The sequence below is a fragment of the Boleophthalmus pectinirostris genome, unplaced genomic scaffold (assembly GCF_026225935.1).
Source record: "Boleophthalmus pectinirostris isolate CB_2022bp ecotype Guang Dong unplaced genomic scaffold, ASM2622593v1 HiC_scaffold_22, whole genome shotgun sequence".
In the NCBI taxonomy this organism is placed as follows: Eukaryota; Metazoa; Chordata; class Actinopteri; order Gobiiformes; family Gobiidae; genus Boleophthalmus; species Boleophthalmus pectinirostris.
The window spans coordinates 39,747,040-39,766,743 of record NW_026571190.1 but is presented as its reverse complement, the minus strand read 5'-3'; the positions used below and the strand labels follow the sequence as shown (position 1 = coordinate 39,766,743).

Sequence of the window (19,704 nt, the reverse complement as noted above, 5' to 3'; positions counted from 1 at the left end):
ATGTAGAACCCCCCTCCAGGTTTATGTCACTGCAAAGTATCAATTTTACCTCAAAATTTCTATAATATGCAGATTTCTTTTTGGGGTTGTAGTTGTATTTTTGGATGTTTTAAATTTCAGAAACGCCAATTGGCTTTAAATTTCACCCAAAACTTAAATTTAAAAAAATAAAAACGTGATTTTAATGAGATCAAGAGTCTGTTTTGGTTGAATCACTGTGTACAAAGGATTGAGAGAGAAAAAAAAACTAGTTGTTATTTTTGAATGAAAGCTTCTCCAGAAATTTTTCCAGAAATGCCATAAAATTGGTTTTATATTTCGCCAAAATGATTTAACCTTTTGACTGAATTTTTGCTGTTAAGAGTTTGATGATTTTTTTTCCTGGTTTTGTTTCGTTTTTAGCTCCAAAGAGGAAGCAGGACTTAAGCTGAAGCTGAGACGACGGTGGAAACGTGACTGGGTTTTTCACAGACCTGATGGTGGTGGTTTCAAGTACAGAGTTTTATTTTAAACAGGACGTTTCATACATGTAACTGTCTTATTTTACCTTTTTAATTTTCCCATCAAATTAAATCGTAGACATCTTAAAACTGATCAGATTTAACTTTACCCTTAAGTGGCACGAGTCTGATTTTAACAGGTCTAAAACAGGTCTAAACTAGAACTAAACCAGGACTGAGTGCCGCGATGGGCCCAGAGGTGCGCCCACGTAGACTGTCGGGTGACCACAGGCAGAAGGACCGGTGCAGAACTCCACGACTCAAGGGGCTTTGAGCAGCCATCACCTTGCTCCACGGGCTCAGGGTTCTCTCTCTCTCAAGTCCAAGGTTTGCCCTGGTTTAGTCCTGATTTAGACCTGGTTTAGATCTGGTGTTGTCCTGGTTCAGACCTGGTTTAGTCCTGGTTTAGACCTGGTTTAGACCTGGTTTAGTCCTAGTTTAGTCCTGGTTTAGTCCTGGTTTAGGGTTTACCTGGTTTTAGACCTGGTTTAGACCTGGTTTAGTCCAGGTTTAGTCCGGGTTTAGATCTGGTTTAGTCCTGGTTTAGTCCTGGATTAGTCCTGGTTTAGACCTGGTTTAGTCCTGGTTTAGTCCTGGATTAGTCTGGGTCTAGACCTGGTTTAGACCTGGTTTAGTCCTGGCTCAGACCTGGTTTAGTCCTGGTTTAGTCCTGGATTAGTCCTGGTTTAGAGTTTAGACCTGGTTTAGACCTGGTTTAGACCTGGTTTAGTCCTGGTTTAGACCTGGTTTAGTCCTGGTTTAGTGGTTTAGTCCTGGTTTAGACCTGGTTTAGACCTGGTTTAGTCCTGGTTTAGTCCTGGTTTAGTCCTGGGTTTAGACCTGGTTTAGTCCTGGTTTAGACCTGGTTTAGACCTGGTTTAGACCTGGTTTAGTCCTGGTTTAGTCCTGGATTAGTCCTGGTTTAGACCTGGTTTTAGTCCTGGTTTAGTCCTGGTTTAGTCCTTTAGTCCTGGTTTAGACCTGGTTTAGACCTGGTTTAGTCCTGGTTTAGACCTGGTTTAGACCTGGTTTAGACCTGGTTTAGACCTGGTTTAGACCTGGTTTACTCTGCCTGGCAACAAGTGACGGCTGAAATGTGATGGTCAAACGCTTTAATATGAAAACACATGTGGAAGCAGCACAAGCATCAGAAAAACTGTGAAAGGAAGAGGACAGAACATGTGGAATTATTTAATAATAATATAATCAACACCAGTCTGAGATTCAGAGATGTTTTTAGGCAGACAGTCCGCCACGGGATTTTAAACAGTATAAATGACGTAGATTCTGCCTTAAATCTGTCATATCTGCACATCTGGTTCACTTTTCATGTTCTTAAATCATCAGAAATGTTCCTTGGAGATGTTTGTGAAAAACAGACTTCATTATAAAACCTGCGCGTGTAACGTTTAGTGACACTGACACTTTAAATGACGTGACAAAGATAAAATAACGAAAACACTCTGACTAATGCGCAGATGTTAAAATCACTCACCTCAAGTCAACTTCAGTTTGTGATTTAATTTTCTACAATCCACATTTCTAAACCGTCAATTAATCGCAAAATATAAAACATGAGAAGAGTGTTTTTCAGAAAGTGTTTCTCTTCAGTCGACTTTCTCTTTCTCTCTCTAATTACCTGGTTTAGTCCTGGTTTAGTCCTGGTTTAGTCCTGGTTTAGTCCTGGTTTAGACCTGGTTTAGTCCCCTGGTTTAGTCCTGGTTTAGACCTGGTTTAGTCCTGGTTTAGTCCTGGTTTAGTCCTGGTTTAGACCTGGTTTAGTCCTGGTTTAGACCTGGTTTAGTCCTGGTTTAGACCTGGTTTAGTCCTGGTTTAGTCCTGGTTTAGACCTGGTTTAGACCTGGTTTAGACCTGGTTTAGTCCTGGTTTTAGACCTGGTTTAGTCCTGGATTAGTCCTGGTTTAGACCTGGTTTAGTCCTGGTTTACCTGGTTTAGTCCTGGTTTAGTCCTGGTTTAGTCCTGGTTTAGTCCTGGTTTAGACCTGGTTTAGTCCTGGTTTAGTCCTGGTTTAGTCCTGGTTAGTCCTGGTTTAGTCCTGGTTTAGTCCTGGTTTAGACCTGGTTTAGACCTGGTTTAGACCTGGTTTAGTCCTGGTTTAGTCCTGGTTTAGTCCCTGGTTTAGTCCTGGTTTAGTCCTGGTTTAGACCTGGTTTAGACCTGGTTTAGTCCTGGTTTAGTCCTGGTTTAGAGGTTTAGTCCTGGTTTAGTCCTAGTCCTGGTTTAGAGTCCTGGTTTAGTCCTGGTTTAGTCCTGGTTTGTTTTAGACCTGGTTTAGAGTCCTGGTTTAGACCTGGTTTAGTCCTGGTTTAGTTTTAGTCCTGGTTTAGTCCTGGTTTAGACCTGGTTTAGTCCTTTAGTTAGTCCTGGTTTAGACCTGGTTTAGTCCTGGTTTAGACCTGGTTTAGACCTGGTTTAGACCTGGTTTAGACCTGGTTTAGACCTGGTTTAGTCCTGGTTTAGTGGTTTTAGACCTGGTTTAGACCTGGTTTAGTCCTGGTTTAGTCCTGGTTTAGTCCTGGTTTAGACCTGGTTTAGACCTGGTTTCTTTCTCTCTGTAATTAACCCTCACGCTTTTTTTCCTTCAGGTTAATCAAACCCAGAAGTTTAATTTGTCGCCTGCCGAGAATTTATTTGAAAATAAATTTTTGAGTCTGAATGAGAAACCCCCAAGACAGCGGGAAGGAAAAAATAATATTTCTTCGGGTCCGTGTGACCCCGAGAACGTGAGGGTTTTTTAATAGACTAGGATGCTAATCGACAATACACACACTAACAGTTTTTGAATCGTTATGAGACTCTAGTTGGATCATCCCAATAAAAACAAAAACTAAATCCAATATCGATGTAAAAATGCATTTATACCCAGTGTTGGGAAGGTGACTTTTAAAATGTAATCCCCTACAGATTACAGATTACATAACCCAAAATGTAGTTTGTAACGTAATCCATTAAATTACTTAAAGTGAGTAACGTAATCTGAATACTTTGGATTACTAGAGAAGCAAAGACGATGAACAAAATGATCATAAAGACACATTCCAACGTCTGAACAATGAAAAGTCCTCAAAATGGCGCCTGTGAACGCCCATAAGAGTAAAGTGACCCAAGAAAATCCCAGTTTTGTCCATTTTCTCAGCAGATTTATCCAAAACCAGTGATTTGTCCCAGTTTATTTTTGCAAGAAATGTCCCTATTTTGACCAATTTGATCTAAACCAGGTCTAAACTAAGACTAAACCAGGACTAAAACAGGTCTAAAACAGGACTATTACAATTTTTGACTAATTTAATCCTCGCCAACAGTAAAGAGGAGCAGAAATTGTGATTTGTTTCACCAAAAACTGAAAACCGTGTTTACAAATGATCATAAAGACACATTCCAACATCTGAATGGCAAAAAGTCCTCAAAATGGCGCCTATAAACACCTATAAGAGTAAGGTGACCCAAGAAAATCCCAGTTTTGTCACTTTTCTCAGCAGATTTATCCAAAACCAGTGATTTGTCCCAGTTTATTTTTGCAAGACATGTCCCTATTTTCACCAATTTGATCTAAACCAGGTCTAAAACAGGACTATTACCATTTTCTGATCCTCGACAACAGTAACGAGGAGCAGAAACTGTCATTTGTGTCGCCAAAATACTGAAAATCGTGTTTGCAAATGACCAAAAAGACACATTCCATCTTCTGAACGGTGAAAAGTCCTCAAAATTGCACCTATAATCACTCCGCTGAAACTCATGTTATGATTTTTTGTTTTTATTTTTTTGAGGCTTTAGAGTAAATCTGATATTATTTTTCTACCACCATCGACTTCCCTGTGAAAGACCCATTTACCGTTTGGATAAAAGTTTGTGTTTGTTTGAATGAGAAGATCTTGGACTCGACAAAACCAGAGGAGATTCACCGGACGACGACTGTGACGCTGCCTGTAGAGACCGGACGCTCTGCTGTGTATGTGATCCTACTACTACTACTACTACTACTACTACTACTACTACTACTACTACTACTACTACTACTACTACAACACTGTGGGTACAATACTGCAGTAGTGACTTTTTGTACTCTCCTCCTCCTCCTCTTCTTCACAAACAGACTGTGTTCAAATCTTTAAATCGACACGTTTACAAAAACTCTGGCCTCAAGTGCCAAAGGAGCGGGACTGAGGGGGCGGAGCCAGCTGATCACTCTTCTGTTTACCTTTTATTTGAACTTAAAGCTGCGCTGTGTAACTTTTCCGGCGGAGGGTCCGTCGTTTGAACGCTTTTTTTTTCTTCGTGGAGATGTTCTCGCTTGCTTGCTTTGTCTGGAATGTTTCGCAGTGTGGCATTAACAGTCGGGGGCCCTAGGCGAACTTGAGTTTTAATGTTTTGTTTTGATTTTTTTAATATATTTATTGTCTATTTTTCCCCATGATTCTTGTGACTTGCACATTTATTTATTTGAATTATTTCTGTTTATTTGAAACTTGTCTTATTAGTTCGGTCGTCTACTAGATAACCAAAAATTAAACTAGTTTTATTTTTTTGCCACTACAGTTACATTTTTGTTTACATCCATTACATATGATGATTTTATTTTTTCTTATGATTATTGTTTAAATTTAATGTCATATTGAGGGAAAAGCAAACTGCTCTGAGGCCTCGTCCATTAGTGGCACTGAGGGAAATTGTTTGGGGGCCCCTCCAGATTTGGGGGCCCGAAGCAGCCGCCCACTTTTGCCTAATGGTTGCGCCGCCTCTGGGCATTAAACCGCTCTATCTTCACGGAGGACACAGTCTTATACTGCGTTCAGACTGCAGCCTGAAGTGACCCAAATCTGATTTTTTTGGCCCCTATGCTCCTGAATCTGATCTTTTAATGACAGTCTGAATGACACAGATCAGATTTTTTTTCAAATGTGACCCAGGACACTTGGATATGTGCTCCTGAAACTGATACATATCTGATCTTTTGACATGTGACTTCAGTCTGAACGGCCAAAGTGCATTCATCCACCTACACGTTATCAACAAGACACAAACGTCACTATTCTGCGCTGAAGTAGGAGAAAATTGTTAATGAACTCCGTGTGACTGAAGTGAAGCACATCTCCACTCACCACTCTTGGCTCCGTCTCCACATCCACACGTTCCTTTCAACGGACTGAACCACAAAACACCACGACCAAAAACCTCGTCCTTCTCCTTCTCAATCTCCTCCTTAAAACAAGTAAGTTGTTCATGTTCTGGCTCCGGTACGAGAGGAACTTTAAAATCTCCAGGTGCTCGATGCTGCGTCCATGTCGTGTCTCCAGTGTCACATGTGGGACACTTTCGGGTCGTTTAACGTTCACACTGGAGTCACATACAAGTCACGTTTAATTGGAAATGTGAACGACCTCGCAAAAACATCGGATTTCACAAAAAAAAATCTGAATTGAGCGTCAAGCCCTGCAGTCTGAACGTAGCCAGAACGCTTGTTTTTCGAGGTATTTTTGAGCCATTAAACCACCCGTAATTGAATGTAGAACTGTTTAATGCCATACTGCGGAACATTCCAGGCTGAGCAACGACATCTCCACAGTAAAGTTGGACTGTGTGTTTGGTATGTTCCACAGTTTGGCTTTTCGTGTCGGTGGAGGTGATTTTATTGTCCAGAAAAACAACGAAAAGCAGTTCAGCCTCTCCACCGAATTAACCTGTACCTCGTTTCCATGGAGACAGATACGTTCAATGCCACACTGTGAGACATTCCAGGCTGAACAGCTAAGCACACGTACATCGATTAGATTAAGATTAACGTGTGGCGTACCCTCTCTACGAAAAGTAATTTGGAAATTGTTGGAAAAGTTTTGTTATGCATTATCGTAATTTTAGACGTGTTCGACTCAATGTTTGCATTTCTTGTTTTAGTTTTGTTTTTGTGCGGAAAAAGCGGAATGTAAAAGTAATTCCTGATTTCTGTGCATCCAAAACTCCACTGGAAGTCGTTTAAATGAGGCTAAAAACAATACCTGTAAGCTCTCAGACACATATACTCTGGGTTAAAAGGCCAAATTTGAGCTGAAATCGAGTTGTGTGGGGTTTAAAAATGCAGAGGAGCGCTTCCTGGAAAAGGCAGACACCACCTCATGACGTCATCAGATGGAACAGATAGTTTAGAGCTTTCGAAACTGAATTTGCGGGATTATTGACACAGGTATAGGGTGACCAGACGTCCCAATTTCCCTGGGACAGTCCCAATTTTGAGTTTTTGTGTCTCCTGTCCAAAGAGATTTATCCAAAACCAAGTAATTTATCCCAGTTTTATACAAGAAATGTCCCAAGTGTCCCTATTTTTGCCCGATTTGATCCCTGCCAACAAAAAAATATAGAAATAAAATACAGAAAAGCTGCTTAAAAATGACAAAAACACAAAGAAAATGTGACTATACTGACTCACATTAGTGCCAAGTGGAGAACAATTTTCCATAATTACACACTCGTTTCACAATTTTATTATTACCAGGGATGTCCTAGTTTTTTTTACTTTGAAAATCTGGTCACCCTACAAGAATACCAAGTATATTTTTTGAGAAGGAAGCGATTAGCTCATGGTTAAAAGCAGAAATTGGTTGCTGTTGTATTAAAATTATTATGTTATATGTGAGTTTTCTGTATAAATGCTGTGGTTTTCTCTCACTGGACAAATTTAAGCTTTTAAACAAACATTACCGGAACACGTGGTAGGCTAAGGCGAGGTAATACTACAAAAATACAAATACATACTGCATAAAATGATACTTGTATTATAATCTGTGTGTGTCAGTACTGGTGAATCTCATTGACAAGAAAGTACAGACCATTTGAGATCTCGTCTGAGCAGCCAGTCACTTTAACCTGATTCATGAGCTGGTTTCACTTTATAGAAACCGTCTGACCTCACAGCGTTAGGATTCGTTCGCTCCACGATAGGCAGGTACTCTTCTTATTTAACCACTCGGTGCTATTTGGTCGTGATGTATGTAATGCGTCAAATCCCATAGACCAGGTTTGTCAAACTCATTTTGGTCCGGGGGTCGTATCCAACCGACTTTGATCCCAAAGTGTCCGGATCAGAAAACTCATGTCATATAAACCCCAAAAATAACAATAAGTTCAAATATTTGTGCAGAGAAACACAAATCTATTACAGAAATCTTGTTTAATTGATGAATTCTTTCTTTTACAAAATATTATAATATTATGAACAACCTGAAACTTTAAGAAAAACTACAACTTCAACACAATGTTTTAACATGAACTTGTATGTAAATAGGAATAACTCAATTTTTGTTGTAAAATCCTGCACTCGGCTCCACTTTTCTCATGTTGGACATTTTTCTGATGAGGGTGTCACGGTCAACAGTCAAAACGATCGTCCTTTAAGAGCGTTTGGAAAGAGACAAGTCTTCATTTGTGCTGCTCTGGTGGGAGGGGCCACGTACAGAGACGCTGGAGACGCTGCTGTGATAAACACCACAGAAAATTAACAAGATTTTAATAGAAAATGTAATTAAAATATTTTAGTAGAAAATCAGCCGAGGGCCAGATTAAAGGTCTCGGAGGGCCGGATCCGGCCCCCGGGCCGTATGTTTGACACCCGTGCCGTAGGAAGAAGAACAATAACGTCTTTCCCCTTGATAAAATTCAACAAACATTCTCTTTGTTCCGACTTTAAATCCTCGATCTTGGGAATCGTTGCCAACACAGAATGTCTCTTCACTGATTGGCTGGTGCCTGAACTCACACTTCTGGGGTTCTTGTAAATCGTCTAGTGTATTCTGATTCCTGCCCTAGTCGCTGGAGAGAAATGAACCTGAGCGAAAGCACTAGGTGGCGCCAGCCTGACTAACAGTGAGTGACCAGTACGTCAACTGGAGGCAGCTACAAGCAGCAATATCCAACCTAATCTGACACATAAGGCCTGACACTCGTTGGACGCGTGTACGACACTGCTGCTGTCGATTGTCCGACCGGTTCAAATGGAAAGTGATTTGCTGCGCTGTTACTGCTTTGGTGTAAATTGGGGGTTATGAAACGGTTAAAACTCCATTTTGACACAGTTAAAACTCCATTTTGCATAATTTCTATCTTCTAACTTAATGAGGTAGTTAATTCTTTTTTTTCTTCATTTAACTTTATTTATTCAGGGAAAGCCCAGTGAGAAAACCAGACGCTTTTTCATGACTGGAAATGTCTGGAAAAACCTCCATCTCCAAAATTCTCATAACATTCAGAACAAAATATATAACTTCTTTTACTTGAGATAAATAAGAGGGAACGATTCCAGGGTCACGTGCTGCTTTTCCGACGCGCTGCTGTTTAGACATTGACGTCTAATTGTCGAAAAATGCATAGCTCACACAGATGGTCGATGTCCAAAAGCTTTTTTTAAATTTTTAAATAAGGTTTCAGCAAAACAAACCTTCATCAGATAATTTTTCTTGCTTTGGAACACAGTACACAAAATGGTTGCGGGTCCAGGTGCTCATAGCCCCACCAACGAATGGTAAAGTCAGGTCAACCCGGTGAGTTCAGCCCAAAACAGTTTAGATATTTACATGAAAAACATTTTATTAAATACAAAAATAGTTAGACCGTATCACAAAAAGCCTCTTAGGTCAAACTCTACTCAAATCCGGAGTAGCAGCATAAACATTATTTTTCAAGCGTCCCACTACTTTTTTTTCTCGGAGTAGTGGCGCTTTACTATTTTTTAAACATTCCGCTTTTCAACAACAACATTGAACAACATTAATGTCTTAGCCTATTATACTTTGCTCTCCCGTATATCATAAGATGTTTGATGAGAGAAAACTTCGGCCACACAGGAGATCAGACATCGGGAAAATGTCCTAACTGGTCGCCGTGGGAAACAAGCTGTTTGTTTATGTCGCACAGCAGAGCTAAAGCTTTGAGCGGAGAAAATAAGTCCAGCGGCAGAAATATCCATTAAATAGTGACACAGATCTGAGTCCTGCTGCGATACGCTCCTCTGTGAGTTTATGGAGATGACAACAGCTCGGAGCAGTGAGAACAGCCGGGAGAGAGTCTGTAAAACGTCTGTCTCAGCGTGGATTCGCCGTATGTTTTGGAGCGGACTTTATTTTGTGTTTTCCTCGTATGGGTAACATCAGCACCTGACAGGGCTTCTCAGTTTCATATAAATAGTTTTGCTTCCTCTTTACATCCTGTAGTTTGACTAATGTTAGAGCCACGGCTTATGAAAAAACTAGTTTGCGATAAAAAAAAAATGTAATTAACGCTCTTAAAAAAAAATTACGGCATTAAAATTGTTTTGCCTTAATTCATTAATCACGCGATATTTTTGACATCGCAACTTAATTGTCAATTTCTTCACATGTGCTAGACATAAAAAGGAATCGGAATTACATTTCTCTCTGTCCCATGCGAGGACAAGACATTTACATGCATAGACACAACAAATAACATCATCTCTAACTTCTACATCAGACGTGTTCACACTTTTTCATCATGTGAGCTACTTACAAAATGACCAAGTCAAAATGATCTGCCTAATACAAAACCAAACAAACTGCACTGAAACACTCTGTGCCCCTTTTTTGGACCCTCCCCCCACAGTTTGAGAACCTCTTCTTTAAGAGAACTTCCTCTGGCACTTTACACAAAACTGTGAAAAAAGTGAAGGAAGATTTTTAAACCTGTTTTTTAAAGTTCCAAACTGGAGTTTCATTCTTTTCTGGTTTTGCAGTGATATTTACCAGCCTCTGCACGTTTACCAAACCAAACGCACATCGTGACAAACACAGATGCATTTGTCACTTTTGTTACAAACTTCAGCCAACAGTATGCTGTAGACCTGCTTTGTGCCAACACTGGAACACAAATTTACACTGGTTTTTGCTTCACGTTTGGTCTTGTTCTTCTAATCAGCCGCACTGTGGGAGGGGCTTGTGTTGGCTGTACGCAGGAAGGAGCGAGAGCGTGAAAAGGCGAGGGGCGGCGTGCTGACGTGAGGCAGGTGGACAGGTAGGATGTTTAGGAAGTTGAACCTGCCCTGTGATGCACGCTGGTACACGAGGGCACACGCTGTCGCAGACGAGCCGTGCATAGGGAGCGTGTGTGTTTGTGATGCGCCGTAGAGTCTCCGCGGGTTTCAAATGAGCGCACAGGCTGCACTGAGACGCCCCACACGCTCCTGCACCCGCTACAAGTTTATTACCAACAGCAGCGGCCGGAATGAAATATGATCACACTTGTTGAGTGTCAGACCTCGAGTGAGAGACAAGACCGAGTCCAAACACGAGTCCGAGACGAGACACGGCGATCTACCCACACGACCTTGGTGATCGACTGGTAGATCGCGATCGACGTATTGAGCACCACTGCTCTACAGTAACCAGAGATAAATAAATTCAGCTAAAAACAGTAGTGTACAGTACAGTGTAGTTCAAGTCGGATAATTTAATATTAAAAAAGAAATATAATTTGAAGTTAATGTAATTTGAAGGACAAAACAGATCATTCCATATTGAAAACTCATCTGTTACTTCAATAAAAAAAAAATTACTCAAGCAGGAGTAAAAGTATCCTGCTCTAAAAGTACTCCCTGCGGTCCGTTCCCACACTTTAATCCTTCTTTGGCTTTCCTCGCTCCACAGTCTTATCTCGTTCACCGCAAAGTCAGAACGAGCTCAAGCGTCGTCAGCGTCGTCCTCGTCCTCGTCTCTCCGCAGACGCTCAGCTCATTAAGATGGATCTGATCTCGTGCGGAGGAGAAGAAGAGGAGAGGGTCGAACGGGGCCAAAACCAAAGGATTCGGGTCAAGTTTGTCTCGGTTTCATTTATCTTTGTGGGCTACAGCTTCAGCTGGGCTTCCCACAGTAATAATGAGCTCTGTGTCGCCATGGTTTTTATGATCTGTTTCCTCATCCTTCACTAGAATCGTTTCGGTAATTTCAGCCCTGGAATTGCCGATCTTTACTAAACTAAAAGTAAAAGGTAGTTGTTAAAAAGCCCTCCTGAAGCTTTACTCTGCCAATAAACAAACTCTGAAAAATCCTCCAGAGTAGATTGGAGTGATGATTGACAGACTTTGAAATTTCCTGGCCGTAGTAGTTTTTTAAAACCAAGATTTTTTTTCACATTAGGTACAACATTCGACAAAGTACAAATACAAAAGTCAAATTTTTAAAGTTTAAGAGAATATTTTCATTAAAAAGTCCACTTCTCTATTAGTTTGTCAAGATTTCTACAGTCACAACATGGCCGCTGCACATGGACGTTGGTTCCTACGGGTTACCACAGCGACGGTCGCTCTAGCTTTTATTACATCTAACATAATTCAGGTCTTAAACTACACTTTTTGAGATCTTATTTTTAGTATTTTACATGTTATAACTTAAATATTATGTTGAAGGTGCGCGTAACTTCTGCGGTGGAGAGTCCGGTGCTTCCTCGTCTCCATGGAGATGTTAACGCTCGGCCTGGAAAGTTCCGTAATCTGGCATTAAACTGAACAAGCATTTACTCATTTCATATCAAGTGTTTTTTTGTTACTGCAGAAAAACACGCGACCTGTAAGTTGAGTTGTGTCTTTGACAGACGACCAATCCGACACGGCGTGGACCGGTGCGCTTCGGACTTTGAAACAGAGCGGACGTTTGTGCTCGGATCGCGCCGTTTGACTTTTCTCCAGACATGGCGGTGCCTGGCGGTGTCAGGTTGGGGCGGGGCTAAGAGGGGCTCCTCGCGTCCCGCCCGTAGACGCCGGTGTCTCCGCTCGTCACGTAATAACCTGCGTCTGACTCACTGGCGGCCGTTAGTCCAACCCAAAAATTCAAATGCCCCGGCCATTGTTGATCCTAAAGAGGCCGATACTGACACGACTTTGACCCAAAAGTCTGATTTTTAACCAATATGCACTAAAATGCCAAAAAAAAAAAAAAAAAAAAAAAAAGAGGCCAGGGATAGAGATACACTTCTATTTTAGACCCATTTACCAGGGATGTAACAATAACCGCAATATCGTGATATCGTATCGTCAAAGTTCTCACAATAATATCGTGGACCATCACGATATATCGAATTACAAGTCTCTTTGCTTAAATGAAGAGTTATGGTGCAGCAACAGCTAAAAAAACACAGAGGGAACTACATAGACCATGATCCTTTGCTCCATTTCAGTGCAGACGACAAGAAGAAATAACAGTTCTAACACTTTTAAGTCTTAGTTCTTTGGATTAAGTTTTGTCAAGGCATTTTAAGAGAAAAAAGTCGCATATTCACAGTTTTGTTCACAGCCTCCACAAAATATCACAATAAATATCGTACTGTGAGATGTACATCGTGAAAATATTGTACAGAGAGATTTGGATATTGTTACGTCCCTAATCTTGAGCCTCCCCACCGTATCATGAACTTTCCCAGGATATCGAGATAAATATCGTACCGTGAGGTTCATATCGTATCGTGAGACATGGATATCGTTACACTCCTAACATTTACACATAGTCATTCTGGAGCCACCTGGTGACTCTGCTCAATTTAATTTCTCTCCAGCGACTAGGTCAGGAATCAGAATACACTAGACGGTTTGCAAGAACCCTGAAAGTTGTAGACCGCGCACCGACCAATCAGTTGTGAGCTGTGAAGTCATGACGTCAAACTCGTGGCGTCTGTCTGTGTCCCTTTTGTAGAACAGCACAACAGTAAACAAAGCGTCGAGATGGATGTAGACGTTACAAACTTTGCTTTGTAGTGAGTAATTAGGATGCCCAGAATGCATACGGTAATGCCGGACAGACACTGTGCGATATTTTCGATCATTTCACTCAGCCCCAGCTCAAACTGTACGACCAAATCTCAGGGTTTAAAAGTTCACAGCTCACGATTCTTGTTCTCACGCTGTACGAACGACTTCAACAGAGCGAAACCCTCACAAAAGACGACTGGATTTCAAACAGGTTTGACTTTCTTGTACCTAAGATTGCAGATGGGGAGCTGGTCATGAAGTATTAATCGGTTCTCCTGGCCCCATGTTTACTTCACGACGCACGATACAAGAATCTGATCCCAGAACAGTGGCACGAGTGAAAAATCATCTAAAAAAGGGCCAAAAATAGAACCGTGTACGCCCGGCTTTAGAGAGGAATAACTCTGGACCATTGCAGTTCAGTTTTTCACATTTTTAAGACAACAATATTCAGAAATATCCACACAAGTATGTCTCTATAATCTATAACGTGAAATAATTTTGAGAAAACCATGGCATTTATGTAAGAAAGGTGTTTTTTTAATCTGTAATTTTGACAAGAACAGGCCAGTACCCACAATACACTTTCATATCCCCTAAACAAAACTACAATTTTTTCAGTTGTTAGTGCAGATATTCTCAAATACTGATATCCTGGTTATGGTTTCGACCCCAGTTCAGTCTTGGTTTAGTCCTGGTTTAGTCCCAGATAAGTCTAGTTTAGTTCCTATATTATAATGCTCGTTGTAAATAAAGAGAACAGGGACCAAACCAGGACCAAGCCAGACCAAGACCTGGATCTGGACGGTCTAAACCAGGACTGCAAAAGAATTCCACAAAACATAATCTGTCTTTTATTGTATTTTTATGTTTATTTTTTGTGGCTGTGTTCAGATTTAGCTCAAAAATGGGCTTATCCAGTTGAGTTTAGAGAGATTTATAAAGAGTTTCAAGGGTAAATCTGCCCATTTTTTATTTTAAGTGTGAACCCAGCCGCGTTCGATTGTATTTTTATTTTATTTTCGCAGTTGTTTGATCGCCAGAATGTGAAGCTACGTGTACAAAACTGTCGGAAAGTTCTAATATCTGTGAATTTTGTACAAAAATATTTAAGACAAAAAACTGTAGGAAACTTTTTTATACTGAGAATGTTTAACCTGTTTATGGTGGAGGGAAGGGTTCGAGGAAACGGGGGGATCGAACTACAGACCTGTCGCCAGTAAACGGAGCAGATCGACGCAGTTTCCAGAGTTTTGGATCAGAAAAATGGGGTTCTGTCGCTGTGGTAATCTAGAAACTTGAGAATCTTCAGCAAATGTGGTGAACATCTTGAGATTGGCGCAAATTCTCGTTGAAAATAATGTAAAAACCAGACCAAAAAACTTAGATTTAAGTGTTAAAATTGACATATAATTGTGTTTTTGTGTCCTAATCATACAAAATTCTACCTGTTTCTATCTGGAATGATTCTGTTTTTTTTTTATCTATTAATTTATTACTTAAAATGTTTAAAAGTCTACAGCAAATGTGGCAGCCATCTTGAGACTGGAGCAAATTCTGATTGAAAATAATGTAAAAACAGGACCAAAAAACTCAGATTTAAGTGTTAAAATTGACATATAATTGTTTTTTTGTGTCCTAATAATACAGAATTCTACTTTTTTTTCTATATAGACATTATTCTGTTTTTTAATCTATTAATTTATTACCTAAAATGTTCATAAATCTAGAGCAAATATGGTGGCCATCTTGAGACTGGCGCAAATTCTGATTGAAAATAATGTAAAAACAGGAACAAAAACTTAGATTCAAGTGTTAAAATTGACATATAATTGTGTTGTTTTTGTTTTTTTTTAATCTATTTATTAATTTATTACCTAAAATGTTAAAAAATCTAGAGCAAATGTGGCAGCCATCTTGAGACTGGAGCAAATTTTGACTGAAAATAATGTTAAAACAGGATTAAAAAACTCAGATTTAAGTGTTAAAATTGACATATAATTGTGTTTTTGTGTCCTAATAATACAAAATTCTACCTTTTTCTATCTGGACATTATTCATTTTTTATTTATTTATCAAATTATTACCAAAATTGAAATAAAAAGTTTTTTTTTCACATCAGGTACAACATTAGACAAAGTACAAATACGAAAGTCAAATTTTTTAAGTTTAAGAGAATATTTTAATTAAAAAGTCCACTTCTCTATTAGTTTGTTTGGATTTCTACAGTCACAACATGGCCGCTGCACATGGTTGTTGTTTACTACGGGTTACCACAGCGACGGTCGCTCTAGCTTTTATTACATCTAACATAATTCAGGTCTTAAACTACACTTTTTGAGATCTTATTTTTGGTATTTTACGTGTTATAACTTAAATATTATATTGAAGGTGTGCATAAATTCTGCGGTGGAGAGTCCGGTGCTTCCTCGTCTCCATTGGAGATGTTAACGCTCGACCTGGAAAGTTCCGTAATCTGGCATTAAACTGAACAAGCATTTACTCATTTCATATCAAGTGTTTTTTTGGTCACTGCGGAAAAACACGCGACCTGTAAGTTGAGTTGTTTCCTTCTCACTTGCTTGTCTCCATGAAGATACGAGATAAGTTTAAAGCCTCACTGTGGGACATTCCAGGCACAGCGTTAACAAAACCTTCACCAGAAACGTTTAAGTGTAGTTTTAAATCTCTCCGAAAGATCACGTTATCGCAACATTTCTGGTCTGTGGGGGGCAGGTCTGTGGTCTGCGGCGGCGCGTTCGGGGACAGTGGGTTTTTCCGTTACCGGTCGGGGACTGTGCAATGACTGCTGTATTTATTATGACGAGTATATTGTGGCCAAACTGAATAAAGTGTTATCTTTGCATGACTCTGGTATTTAAACTCCTGTATCCTCCTCAGTGGATGTACATGTTTTTCTGTGGACTCAAATATACACTTTTCATAGCCTTTTCCTACAAACCCAGACCCAGTGTTTTTATTTCACTTTCACTTTCACTTTAGCAGAAAAAGGGAAGAAAAGAACAAACGTGAAAGAGCAGTTCAGTTGGTAGAGTGTTTATAGCCTTAGATTTATCAACTGATCGGAAGGTTGGTGGTTCAGATTCCGCTCTTGACATAAACATCATTGGTAAAGCGGTCAGATTCCAGCTTCCACACGTGAATTCTGTTGTTGTGTCCTTGGGGCAAGACACTTAACCCCCTTAGCCCCTCACAGTGTCTGCGTACACTGCTGTATGAATGTGTTGAATGTGCCTTAAAGCTGGAAAAGTGCTGTATAAAAATGTGACCATTTACCCTAAACCAGTATTGTAGTCACAATTGCACTGTGACAGATTGGTCGAAGCGAGGCTGCCAGTCTGCGCTATCGAACTATCCCACCACCAACACTCATATTCATACTACACAATGTGGGTGAAGTGTTTTGTCTAAGGACACAACATGTGTGAAAAATCTCTCAGTCGTCCAGAACCCATGACCAAGGAGAAATTCAGTTTGTCGACTTATGCTTATTGAACTGCACAGAGTGTGGGGTCTTATTAGCAGAACCATTCAGGGCCATAATGAGTGCTTAAGGGGACAACCACAGTTTTTGCCACTGGCGCGCTCCTGTGGCACCTGGAATTCTCAGCAGTCTCCCATCCAAGTACTGACCAGGCTTCATGTGAGTTTGGTCCGGGAGTACGGGGTTCAGGGCCCTTCGCTAAGGGCTGTCTGGTCCTTGTACGACCGGAGCAGGAGCTGTGTTCACATTGATGACTGTAAGTCAGACCTGTTCCTGGTGCATGGACCACAGGATCTTATCTCTGCTGTTTGCAGATGATGTTGTCCTGTTGGTTTCATCAAACCAGGACTTGCAATGTGCACTGGGGCAGTTTGCAGCTGAGTGTGAAGCAGCTGGGAGGAATATCAGCTCTTCCAAGTCCGAGGTCATGGTTCTCGACCGGAAAAAGGTGTCTTGTTGTCTCCAGGTGGGTGGAGAGTCTCTGCCTCAAGTGGAGGAGTTCAAGTATCTCGGGGTCTTGTTCTCGAGTGAGGGGAGGATGGAGTGTGAGATTGACAGGTGGATCGGTGCAGCGTCGGCAGTGATGCGGTCACTGTATCGGACCGTTGTGGTGAAGAGGAGCTGAGTCAAAATGCAACGCTCTCGATTTACCATCAATCTACGTTCCTCCCCTCACCTCTGGTCATGAGCTCTGGGTAATGTCTGAAAGGACGAGATCAGTGATGCCAGTGGCATAAATGAGTTTCCTCTGCAGGGTGTCTGGGTGCTCCCTTAGAGACAGGGTGAGGAGCTCAGACACACGGGAGGAGCTTGGAGTAAAGCCGCTGCTCCTCCACGTCGAGAGGAGCCAGTTGAGGCTCGGGCATCTGTTCCGGATGCCTCCTGGACACCTTGCTCAGGAGTTATTTCAGGCATGTCCCACCGGGAGGAGGCCCCAGGGAAGACCCAGGATGTGCTGGAGGGACTATGACTCTGGGCTGGCCTGGGAACACCTCAGATCCCCCCAGAGGAGCTGGAGAAAGTGTCCAGGTGAAGGAAGTCTGGGAGTCCCTTCTTAGACTGCTGCCCCCACGACCTGGCCCCGGCTCAGCGGAAGAAAATGGATGGATGGATATTTCCCCCATCTGTGAGTATGACATCATCTTCATCATGTAGAATCTGAAAACCACCAAAACAAAACCAAAAATAGGACTAAACTGGACTAGAAGAGTACCAGACCAAATTGACATCAGGACTATAATCAGAAGTATAATAGAAGTGTAATTAATAAAACAGCGACAGTTCCTGTGCCGCCGCTAAGAGCAGCCAGAATCACAATAAAACATATGTCGTTCTTCAGAGATTCATAAACAGATCATAAATGCTTCAAAGGGTCGTTATTTAAATCCTGACAAACTGTCTTTTTGTATTCTCTCTGGGCTTCCCTGGGTCCCAGCTGCTCGGAACAGTCCCCGTGTGGCTGTAAAACACTCATATCACCATCACTGTAATAATGAGCTGCCCATTCTCTCTCTCAGCGCTGATTTGTCCCCGAGGATCTGGCAACCCTCCTAAAACTGGGACTCCCTCACAGCAGCAGCATCAGGTCATTCTACACACAAACTGGGTGAGAGCTTTGGATGTGCAGGGAGATTTTACCTTTTGTATTAGACTTTTCGAAAACAGATTTGACCTGGTTTAAAAGGTTCATTTTACGCTATTTTCTATATGATTTTAAAGGTCCTATATTACGCAAAATTGATTCTTGTGAGTTTAAAGCTGTGTTATAATGTTGTTCCTTCATGAAAATCAGACTTGGAGTTGTGTTTTGTTTCATTCACAAATGTTTAACACACAAACCCTGCAAATTTAGGCTCCGAAAAAGTGAGCATCAAACCTCCATGTTTGTTTTCCCAGTGGGATGTGTCTATTGGCAAAGTCGATCTTTTCAAGTCTTTTGAACCATATCACTTTTGTTTCTGGTTCTGATATTGTCATATTTTAGTTTTGGGATTCGGACATCGTTAATTGTTGTGGTTGTTGGATCCAAACAGCGGAAAACGGCTCGAGAAATTTGTTTGTGAACTTCATAAATGCAAAAGTGAATCAGATGTGTGTGACTCAAACCTCTGTTCAAACTGTTTCTCTTCACAACAGAACTGAAAAATAGTGAAAGGTGAAGGTGATGGGCAGGATTGATCCACGGGAAGGACCAAAAATGAAACCTTTGTCTGCCTAAGAAATCAGCCCAAGTTTGCAGAGAACATTTTATATGTGGAGCGACAACAAAGCAAAATCCCATTTGTTAAGTGAGAGGAGCAGAAGACAAACAGACTGAGCTGCACTTTCTTGTTCTTGTGGTTTTACAGCAACATCACGTCTTGGTCTCTTTGCAGTGGAAGGTGTTTCTTGGTGAACAGTTGGTGCCTTTCGCTTTGGTGTTGACTTTTTAAATTCGTAACCGAGGTTGAGCGAGGAATTTTGCTTTGTTGTCGCTCCACATACAAAATGTTCACTGCAAACTCGGGATGATTTCTTAGGCAGTTTTGGTTCTTCCTGTGGATCAATCCTGCCCATCACCTTCACCTTTCACTATTTTTCAATTCCGTTGGGAAGAGAAACAGTTTGAACAGAGGTTTGAGTCACACACATCTGATTCACTTTTGCATTTATGAAGTTCGCAAACAAATTTCTCGAGCCGTTTTCCGCTGTTAGGATCCAACAACCACAACAATTAACGATGTCTGAATCCCAAAACTAAAATATGACAATATCAGAACCAGAAACAAAAGTGATATGGTTCAAAAGACTTGAAAAGATCGAGTTTGACAATAGACACATCCCACTGGGAAAACAAACATGGAGGTTTGACGCTCACTTTTTCAGAAAATCCTTCCCAGTATGAATTGTGCAATGACCAGAAGTCCGAGATTCTTGATGCGTGTATTAATCAAGAATG

The 19,704-nt window shown here is 40.9% G+C and overlaps 1 protein-coding gene across 1 annotated transcript in view; it reads left to right on the top strand.

Moving 5' to 3' along the window:
* Positions 1-488, top strand: part of LOC110162536 (protein phosphatase 1 regulatory subunit 29-like) — a 35,188-nt gene extending 34,700 nt beyond the window's left edge. Inside the window, exon 5 of the mRNA XM_055158513.1 lies at positions 403-488. The gene's annotated coding sequence lies outside the window, so the exon portion shown is untranslated. The remainder of the gene's footprint in view (positions 1-402) is intronic.
* The last annotated feature ends 19,216 nt before the right edge of the window (positions 489-19,704 follow it).